Below are 11,716 nucleotides of genomic sequence, written 5' to 3' on the forward strand. Positions count from 1 at the left end.
CGGGGTACCACAAGGAAGTGTGCTTAGCCCTACTTTGTTCAGCGTTGCCATTAATGACATTCTGTCGTTTGCGTCCATCCCCAGGACGATCAGATACTCATACTGTGCTGATGACTGTGCAGTTTGGCACTCTTCCCGCAATGCACAGTCCTCGGCAGAGCAGATTCAAGTGGCGCTTGAATCTGTTCAGCGTTGGGCCCTGGAGTGGGGATTTAAATTTTCCGTCCCTAAGTGTGTCGGTGTTGTTTTTACTCGTAAACTTAACGTACCTCCTTTGCACTTGACTTTAGACAATCAGCTGATACCTTTTCAAAATTCAGTAAGATTCCTGGGTCTATATTTTGACAGTAGGCTCAGTTGAAAAACGCATATTAATCATTTGCTTGTTTCTTGTAATAAAAAAGTAAACATTCTCAAGTTTCTTTCTGGTACAGCGTGGGGAGCAGACAGAACGTCTTTATTGATGGTGTATAAGGCCCTTATCCGTTATAAGCTTGACTATGGCTCACAAGTGCATGGGTCGGCATCGGATGCTGTACTCCGTAGACTTGATGTGCTTCAGAACGTGTGCTTGCGTATATATCTCGGAGCCCTTCGATGTACTCGTTTGGAGCGGTTGGAAGTGGAGGCTAATGTGCCTCCCCTCCGTTTACGATGTGACCACCTGCTATTTTCTTACGGTATCACCACCCACCGGAAACGCTCACTTGGCCTTCCAAGTTGTCAGATCCTCCTACAGTGGGAATACCTGCTGTATGCGGCCCTCAAGCCGGTGGCTGTGAGGCTTCACTTCCTCTGTGAGGTGTTAGGGTATGACCTTTCTAATGGGGATCTGGTTTTAACATCAAAAATAGCGCCCTGGTAGTCTCTTGCTACCACTTTTAATACTGACTGGCTCCCCGTTGCAAAGTACAAGGCGCCGGAGGTGGAGGCACGACAGTTGTTCCGGATGATCCTCATTAGACACCTAGCATCATTTCACTTGTACACCGATGGTTCTAAGATGGATGAATGTGTGGGTGCGAGTGTGTGGTCTATGGAGTTCCGGATCCGTTTTCACTTGCCCTCCCATAAATCTGTATTCACTGCCGAATTATTTGCCAAAGATTAAGCTATAGACTTTGCTTTGCGTTCAGATCACAGCAGTTTTGTCATTTTTTCGGACTTTAAGTCAGCCCTTCAGGCAATTCATGTAGGACTGATGCACATGATGTCCTGGGCCGCATTATCAATAAACTGCACACATGTGCTAAATCCTTCTCTCTAATCTGGGTGCCTGGTCATTGCGGTATTTAATGCAATGAGCAGGCTGATGTACTAGCTAAATCGGCTGTAGAACTCAAGGAGACTTGGGACGTTCCTCGTGAGCTACAGTCTAGTCTCCCTTTCGGAAAGAAATCAATTAATCTTCTGTGGTAAAGTCAGTGGACCGACTTAGCAATTCCATCTGTCAAAAGGACCATGTGTGACTCGTCCAGTTCCTCCCGAGGAAACAGACGGGAGGAGGTCACTTTAGCCCGCCTCTGCATGAATTACACCCTATTGACACATATGTTACCATATATTAACAGACAATTTCCACCGCGTTGTACCACGTGTGATGCTGTGTTATTTATTAGTCACATCCTTTTGTACTGCAGTAGGTATGCTAGGGAATGTACTTCTCTGACTGCCTACTGTATAAAGAAAGAAAAAGGGTAGGAGTTGACCTGCTAAAGTAGTTACTGCGTGAATAGTGGGGTAGCGCTAGTCGAGTTATTGAGACTGGGTCATATTTTATGAATCAGGATAGATTCGGCAGTGATGAGGGCAAAGCAGGACTGACATGAGGTTATTTTTTAATTTTTTTTTTCTGGCCTATCGACCATTGGGGCCAAACCTCTGGTCATTAAGGTCATATATGTATATATATACATATACACATATACACATATATACAGTACACACACACACACACACACACACACACACACACACACACACATATATATATATATATATATATATATATATATATATATATATACACACACACACACACTGCCATGCATAAATACAGACACTTTCATGCACACGTATACTCTGTCCAGAAAGTATCGGTTCAAAATATGGATTAAATATTATGACACGTAATGAGGGAAACTGAAAATTGCGGTTCTGTCCTCCCACACGCAGGGATCTCAGACGACAGATGACTGCTATATCACATTCCTCTTGTGTCCTTTATAATGACTTAGGAATGCCGTAAATGTTATAATATATACAGGTAATAACGGGCATTCACTACCACATGGTCGGATCATTCCGGATGGCATCGGACCCACAGTGCACCCATACTTTCTGGAGCGAGTGTATATATATATATATATATATATATATATATATATATATATATATATATATATATATATATATATATATATATATATATATATATATATATATATATATATATAAATAACTTTTATTTCATTTGTTTTTTTGTATATTTATTTTTATTATTATTTATTTTTTAAATTTTTTTACTTTACATTATTCATAAACATGAATACCTAATCTAAAGACCCTAAAATTAATCACCTAACACACAAATCGCTAACCTATACTAAATCCTAGAGACAAATAGTTAGACCTACACTAATGGTAAAAATACCTCGACTAACAGAACACCATCGACTGCAGATATGTAATGCCTTTGTACATTACATACCTGCACTCATCACCTGGTGACTGTCAGTCGAGGCACAATCTAATATAGGGGACATCAATATATGAAAGGGAACCATACGAGTCAGGAACATTTCCATATACGTCAGCTGTCGACCCTAATTAGGACAACTTAATCAAGATGGTACAATATATTTACCTAGAATGTACAAAAAGTGAAGAACCTTGCCCAACATACCACCATCGACTGCAAGTGCCCAATACCTTTCTATATTGCACACTTGTACTCATCAACTGGTGACTGTCAGGTGAGGAACGGGGTTTAATGTAGGGGACATCATTATTAGAAATAGATCAGTGGGAGGAGGAACTATTTCAAATATGTCAACTGTCAACCCTAATTAATAGTACAATAAATGCATATTTACAATCGATAAAAACCAAAACCATATAGTAAAAAAGTCACATCACTCTGATCAGTCCGGTTTGTCTCAAGAAAGCCATCAATTTATCAGTCATAACAATGTCCCCATCACCCAGGATGGTGGAAAGGGTGAAGGGGACGTCTGCTGCGCCGCAGTAATTAAAAAGTGAAGCGCGTTCACGAATAAATCGCCGGCAGCACAGGATATGACTGATAGATAACACCGCATCACGGATGTCACAGTACGGTGGGAATCGTTTTTCCATATAAGGTTTCATGTGCGTAAGCATGGTGGCATTAAGCCGTAATCGTCCCAACACTTTTTCTTCCAGGCGACTGGGACGTTTGGCAGTGTCCCAGTCGCCCAGGTACGGCTTACATATTCGAATATTCAGTCTGGTCCACTGATCTTGCCACAGAAGATTTATTGATTTCTTTCCGAGAGAGAGACTCGACCGTAGATCACGAGGAACGTCCCAAGTCTCCTGGAGCTCTACAGTCGACTGTGCAAGTAAGTCAGCCTGCTCATTCCCATAGATGTGACAATGACCAGGCACCCAGATCAGCGTGAATGACTTGTTGCATGAATGCAACTTATTAACAATGCAGCCTTGGATCTCGTGTGAATCCGCAGTGCAAGATGCAATTGTCTGAAGGGCTGATTTTGAATCTGAAAATATGACAAATGAGTCATGCCTAGATTTGAGAGCATAGTCTATGGCTTTGTCAACAGCAAAAAGTTCGGAGGTAAACACAGATGTATGAGTCGGCAACCGATACCTGAGGGCACATTCAGTCGACCACACACTAGCACCCACACATTCACTCGACTTGGAACCGTCAGTGTACAATTGGTGGGACCCCAAGTGACGAATGATGATGTTACGAAACAAGTGGTGAACCTCCACCTCTGGTGCCTTGGTCTTTGGTGCTGGGAGCCATGATATATCAACAGTAGAGCTGGGTGGCTCCCAAGACGCTATATTTTTAAACACCAACTTGTCACAGTCACTGAGGTCCACACCAAGCTCCTGAGTTAGTAAATGGAGGCGAACGGCAAGTGTCCGACGCACCCCCCGCAGATGATGGTGGTATTGATGCGGGGGGGGTACAGGCTACATTGCCGATATTACTTTTCCTCGATGTTCTGAGGCCATAGGACCAAGCCAGGTGGTCACAGCGAATATGGAGGGGAGGCACATTCGCCTCCACTTCCATACGAGCTACACGAGTACACCGGAAGGCTCCAAGACACATTCGTAAAAATTTATTCTGCAACACATCCAGTCCTTTCAGTGTGGCATCTGATGCCCAGCTATACACCTGTGCGCCATAGTTAGCTTCGATCGAATAAGGGACTTAAACACCTTTATCAAAGATATTCTGTCGGCACCCCATGTAGTACCCGCTAGGTACTTGAGGACATTTAATGGTTTATCACAATGAGCAATCAAATTATTAACATGAATATTGAAGTTCAAATGACGATCAAAATGTATTTCCAAAAACTTTACAGAATTTTTAAAAGGTACCACCTGATTATCCAAAGTTAAGCACAAATTAGGTACATTACGAGTCGTTAAAAACTACAGCGGCACACTTAGGGACGGAAAACTTAAATTCCCACTGCAAGGCCCATTGGTGGACGGAATCAAGGGCTGCTTGAATCCGCCCAGCCGAAAATTGTGCATTATGGGAAGAGTACCATATTGCACAATCGTCAGCATAGAGCGAGTATTTGAGATTCCTCGAGATGGGAGCTGATAACAGAATATCATTGATCATAATGCTAAATAAAATGGGACTAAGCACACTTCCCTGCGGCACCCCATTTTCCTGGATAAATATATCCGATGTTATGTTATGGGGCAATTGGACAGAGAAAGTCCTGTCCCTTAAGAAATTTTAAATAAAAATAGGCAAATTTCCTCAAACAATAAGCATAGAGCTTCATTAGTATACCGTGTTGCCATGTCATGTCATAGGCCTTATGGATGTCCAAGAACACCCCCTATCATGAATTCGTTATTGGCAAATGCCTCTGCTATACAATGCTCCAAATTCATTAAATAATCTAGTGAACTTCTGTATTTATGGAAGCCACATTGTTGAACATTTAACAAATTCTTCGACTCTAAAACAAAAAGAAGCCTATTGTTTACCATTCGTTCCATGACCTTACGTAGATAAGAAGTCAACACAATAGGACGAAATGAAGCGGAATTCATAAGGCGACCAGCCACTTTGGGTATTGGTATGATGTGCGCAAAGTGCCATGAGTTTGGGAACGTTCGAGACGCCCAAATCTCATTGTACAATACTAACACCTTAATCAGGTTGTCCTGATTAAGATGCTGGATCATACCGTACGTGATGGTGTCTGGTCCAGGGCTGGTGTCTTTACAGGATTTAAGGGCAAGGAGTAGTTCATCTAGCATAAACTCTTCGTTGTAAGGGGAGTCTACGTCTTCTGTGGCAAAGTCGATTAACTGTAGCTCAGCCATCCACTTATGATGTTGGAAACGCTGGTCATAATTGGCTGAGCTACTTACATGAGAAAAACTTCTGGTGAGGATGTTAGCAACGTCCACGGGCTCGTCACAGATGGCGTTGTTCATCTGCAGGGTGGTAACAAGGAAGTATGGGCCTTTATTATTTAGTATTCTTATACTGGACCAGACTTTACTTAATGGTGTAGTACGAGTCACTGGACACAAAGAACCGCCAGGAGTCACGTTTGGCCTTTCTTATTATTCTCCTTGCCTCAGCCTATGCCTGTTTGTATGCAATGAAATTTTCCTCAGTGGGCTGGCTATCAAAAATCCTGTATCTCCTATTGCGTTTCCTTAATGCTTGTCGGCAATCCGGCGTTCACCAATGTGCTGTATGCTTCTCATGAACTGTAGAAGTCTTGGGAATAGCAGCCTCAGCTGCATGTAATATGGATTTGGTTAAATTTTCGACCTTAACATCTATGGTCTCCCCAGATACATTTAAATTGGCGATCCTTGAGAAAGATCCCCAATCTGCTTTCTTATAGTTAAATTTTGGAGGTGGAGGGTCCGAAATGATGTTGCATGTATAAGAAAGACAGATGGGTAAATGATCACTTCCCAAGGAATTGTCATAAGGATCCCACGAGAAATCTTGATGTATACCAGGGGAGGGTAAAGATAAGTCAATGGCCGAAAAGTTACCAGTACGATCATCTGCACGAGTCGCTCTACCATCGTTCAGAAGACAGAGGCTGGACTGTAGTATTAGGTCGGCTACTTGCTCCCCACGACCATCGATCCTCAAGCTACCCCATTGATAGTGATGGGCATTAAAGTCGCCCAACAGTAACTTATTTCCAGGAAGATGTTCCAGTAATGAATTTAAAGCATCACTATCAATGAGGCCATGTGGAGGACAGTACAGAGAGCAAATAGACAGATACGTGTTATTAAATTTTACTCTGCACACGACAGCTTCCAGAGTAGAATTTAGAATCACTTCCATTTGTGGGTGTGATTTGTGGGTGTATATGGGAACTTCGTGACCTTCATATCTTCTCTAAGAGTGGTAGTGTTTGAAATGTGGAGGATCAGGATGATCCTCCAGGCACGTCTCCTGTAAACAAACAACTTCTGGCCCTGTGTAGGGATACCAATATTGCTAGATTTGGTAATTTATTTCCAACACCTCTACAATTTCACTGTAATATAGTGAAGGTGACGGTTTAAGATTTTCTTTGGGGGCCAGCATGCCTCATCTTTTTTTGTTTCCTGCCAGCAGGTGAGCGACTACCGGGGTACCTATCCCCGTGCTTGTTGATGGAAACCTCCATATTTTCATCAATAACTAGGCTCCCAGCCTCCCCTGAGGAAGATTTAACCTTTCTCTCCCTCGCTGGAGTAGGAACCGGAAGAACATGACATGACTGTTTCGTGAAGGTGGTCATGTTATTCTTAGTAGGCTTGTCAGAGTTCACTTTAGGCCGTACTCATGGAGAGGCAGCAGCAGCCTGAGAATATGTGGAAGCCTTAGGGATGTCAGTGAGAGAGTTGGAGTGGACAGGAGGGAGAGATGGAGAGGTACTGTGAGTGGCAGGAGGGAGAAGGACAAGGTCAGTTTGCGTTTCGACAGAGCACGTCACAGGACGGGACATTACCGGCGAAGCGTAGGACCTATTCGGGGTGGGAGTTGCATGCACCTCCTTCACCTTTTTCCTAGCTTCGTAGAAGGAAATACCCTCAGTTCCCTTCACTGTGCAGACCTCCTTCTCCTCCTGCCACTTGGGACAATCCCTAGGGGAAGTGGAGTGAGTACCCTTGCAGTGTAAGCAACATAATGTCTCGGATTTGCAATGTTCTGCATCATGACCCTGGCTTGCACACTTGCCACACACTGGCTGGGAAGCCCGACAAGTCTTTGCACCATGCCCATACTGCTGGCATTTCAAGCAACGCAAAGGGTTAGGGATGTAAGGCCGAACGTGAATGATTTCGTAACTAACTTTGACATAACTAGGAAGTGAAGCTTTGCCAAATATCAAGATAATAGTTGCTGTCTTCGTCCTTGTGCCTTCTGAGTAACGAGTGATGAATTTAGTATCAGTTACATCTTGCTGCGCCAATTCACTTACAATCTCGTCCTCGCTCATCACCATGAGATCCCTGCAAGTGACGACACCCTTGCAGGAATTCATGGAGACTGGGATTTTCGATTTGACATCGTAACATTGGAATTTGCGCAGTTTCAGCAAATCTTTCACCTGTGCCGAGTTTACAGTTTTGACCAGGAGATCTCTGTTAACAAGTTTTTTTACTTGTTTGATTTCTCCCACACAGTGGTCAATCACTTTCTTGATAAGGAAGGGATTGAGACTGGACAGGGGAGTGGAACCTAGAGCATGAATTGTCATGTAGGTTGCATTCCCTACAGGAACTTCAAGTGGGGCTTGAGTCTGGTGTCCGTCAGTCTGGGGGAGGTCAGTCATGTCAAACCTATTGTCGGCAGGACCACATCCTCCCTCCCTGAAGGGGGGGAGAGGCAGCAGGGGCGTCCGCCATAGTAACCACTTCCCCTTCATGGGGGAAGTGGGAAGAAAGAGAAAAAACAAGCAAAGGACAGAGCACTTGGGGATGACACACCTAGTCTAAGATTACCCTCTCAAACCACTCTCGGGAGGACGCGCCTGTGTACTGTATAACTCACCTCAGAGTGATGAGTGGGGGGTACACTCCAGAGGCGAATAACCAAAGACAATCTCAGTAAGTAGATATAGATACCTACTATATTAAGGACAGGGAGGAATATTAGAACTAGCTAACCTAACTTTTATTCACGCTATATACAAAACCAATGCCGGCGAGGCAGCCCTGAAAGCTAGAAGCGAGCCAGAAAAACACATCTGTACTCCCCATGACCATGCATGAAAAGTACGCCATGAGGTTAGCATCCGAACGCACTTTTATGCATGGTCATGGAGAGTGAGGTTGTGTGCTTCTGAGCTCTCCTCTAGCTTCCTAGGGCTGCCTCACCAGCAGTAAGTTTTTTTTTTCACCTTTCTGGTGTGCGTTAGGCTAGCTAGTTTCTCACTTTCCTCCCCTCCCTGATAGCTAGGAACAGTAGATGTCTGTTCCTATATCCTGAGATTACCTTTGCTTGCTGCCCAAGGAGGGTCCCCCTCACTAATCACTCTGGGGCGAGAATTGACACAGTCGGGCATCCCTGGAGTGGTTTGAGAGGGCAATTTCAGCCACAGGTGTTTGGTCCCGGTGTGTTTTGTCTCTTGCTAGTTTTCGTCCTTCTTCTTACTTCCACTATTAGGAGGGGGTGGTTACTATGTCGGACGCCCTTGCCGCCTCCCCCCCTTCAGGGGGGGAGGTGGTCCTGACGAACCTAGGACTGTACTATGGACTGACTGCCTCCTGACTGAATGGCCCCAGACTCGTACCGATCTGGACATTAGTGTAAATAATGCACAGTTTGTCACGCTCGATGCTCTCAGTTCCACACCCTTGAGCACTATCAATCCTTTCATCATCAAGAAAGTGATTGATTACTGTGCTGGGGAGGTGGAACAGGTGAAAAAACTTGCAAATGGAGACCTCCTCATCAAAACCTTCAACTCCTCCCATGTAAAAGATTTGATGAAACTACGTAAGTTCCATGAATATGATGTCGAGCCGAAGATCCTTCATGCCATGAATTCCTGCAAAGGTGTCATCACCTGCAGGGATCTCATGGTTATGGAAGAGGACGAGATCATATGGGTACTTGCTCAACAGGACGTAATCAATGCCCGATTTATGATCAGATTTTCCGAAGGTGTGAGGACGAGGACTGCCACTATTGTCTTGACATTTGGCAAAGTTTCACTTTCAGACCAGGTCAAAGTTCGCTACGAAATTGTTTACGTAAGGCCATACGTCCACAATCCACTTCGTTGTCTATGGTGTCAATTGTATGGGCACGGTGATAAGACTTGTCAGGCTTCCCAGTCAGTGTGTGGCAAATGTGGAACACAGGGACATGATGCTGAACACTGCACACCGGAGACGATAAGTTGTTTTCACTGCAAGGGCGCACACTCCACTTCCTCTAGGGATTGTCCGAAGTGGAAGGAGGAGAAGGAGGTCTGCGTAGTGAAAGCAACTGAGGGCATTTCCTACTATGAAGCTAGGAAAAAGGTGAAGGAGTTCCATGCAACTCCCACGCCGAACAGGTCCTATGCTTCGGCAGTAATGTCCCATCCCATGATGTGTTCTGTTGAAACACAGACTGACACTGAACCTGTTCCTCTTGACACACACTCTACCTCTCCTTGTGAGCATCCTGTCCAAACCATCTCTCAAACTTACAACCCTGTTGCACCTTACTACTCTCAGGCTGCTGCTGCCTCTCAGTCAGTAAAGCCTAAACAGAAGTCTGACAACTCTAGTAAGAGTAATATGACCACCCTTACGAAACAGCATACGTCCTCATGTCCTTCCTGCTCCTGGTCCAGAGAGGGAGAAAAAGTTTAGTTCTTTCTCGGGGGGCTCTGGGAGCCTAGTTATTGATGATCAATGTATGGAGGTTTCCATTAGTAAGCACCGGGATAGGTCCCCTGGTAGACACTCGCCTGGCAGCGGGCGGTATAAGAAAGCTAAGCACACTGACCCCTCTCGTAAATCTTAAACCACCACATTCACTGGGTTACAGTGGAATTGTAGGACTCTTGGGAATAAATTCCACAATATAGCAATTTTGCAATCTATACACAGGCCTGACATTTGTTTACAGGAGATGCACTTGGTGGATCACCCTGATCTTCCCCAGTTCAAACACTACCATTTGTATTGAAGATATGATGGTCACGGAGTCGCCATATACACCCACAAATCACACCCACAAATGGAAGTGATTCTAAGTTCTACTTTGGAAGCTGTCGCGTGCAGAGTAAAATTTAATAACATGTATCTGTCTATTTGCTCTATCTACTGTCCTCCCCGTGGTCCCATTGATGATGATGTGTTCACTTTACTACTCCATCAACTTCTGGGTCATAAATTAATTTTAGGCGATTTTAAAGCCCATCACTGTCAATGGGGAAACTTGAGAAGTGATGGTAGGAGGGAACAAGTAGCCGACCTCATACTGCAGTCAAACCTCTGTCTTCTAAACAATGGTAGAGCGACTCGTGTAGACGACTGCACTGGTAACATGTCATGTATAGATCTGTCCTTGTCATCTCCCGATATACACACTAACATCTCTTGGGACCCATATGATGACTCGATGGGTAACGATCATTCTCCAATCTGTCTTTCTTATACACACAATGATTCTTGGCCTCCTCCACCACCTAAATTTAACTTTAAGAAAGCAGATTGGGGGTATACTCACTGGTCACCAAGCTATACATATCAGGAGATGACATTGATGAGAAAGTTTCATACCTACAGACTTCCATTATATATGCAGCTGAGGCTGCTATTCCCAAGACATCTACAATTCCAAACAAGCGTAGAGTTTCATGGTGGACACCAGATTGCCGACAAGCACTCACTAAGCTCAATAGGAGATACAGGATTTTTGAGAAACAGCCAACAGAATCAAACTTTATTGCCTACAAAGCAGCTAAGGCTGAGGCAAGGAGGACAATTAAAGCGGCAAAAAGGAATAACTGGCATAGTTTTGTGTCCACAGTGAATCGCTCCACCCCACTAAGTCAGGTCTGGTCCACCATAATTGTACTTAACAACAAGTACACCCAGTCACCAATCACCACATCTTAGGTGGCCAGGAATGTCACTGACGATCCAGTGGACATTGCCAATACTATCGCCAACCATTTTGCCCAGATAAGCAGCTCAGCCAACTACGATCCCCGCTTTCTCCACCATAAGCGTACGGCTGAGCTGCAAAACTTAGACTTTGCCACGAAAGACAGAGATACCAGCTACAACTCTGAATTTACATTAGATAAACTTCTCCTTGCCCTTAAATCCTGTAAAGGCTCCAGTCCCGGTCCATCCACCATTCCGTACGGTATGATTCAGCATCTTACTCTGGACAACCTGAGTAAACTGTTAGTGGTGTACAATGAGATTTGGGCATCTTGCATGTTCCCAAACTCATGGCACTATGCGCATC

The sequence above is a fragment of the Coenobita brevimanus genome, chromosome 78 (genome assembly GCF_032717465.1).
Source record: "Coenobita brevimanus isolate Jiangsu-jjx chromosome 78, ASM3271746v2, whole genome shotgun sequence".
Lineage (NCBI taxonomy): Eukaryota > Metazoa > Arthropoda > Malacostraca > Decapoda > Coenobitidae > Coenobita > Coenobita brevimanus.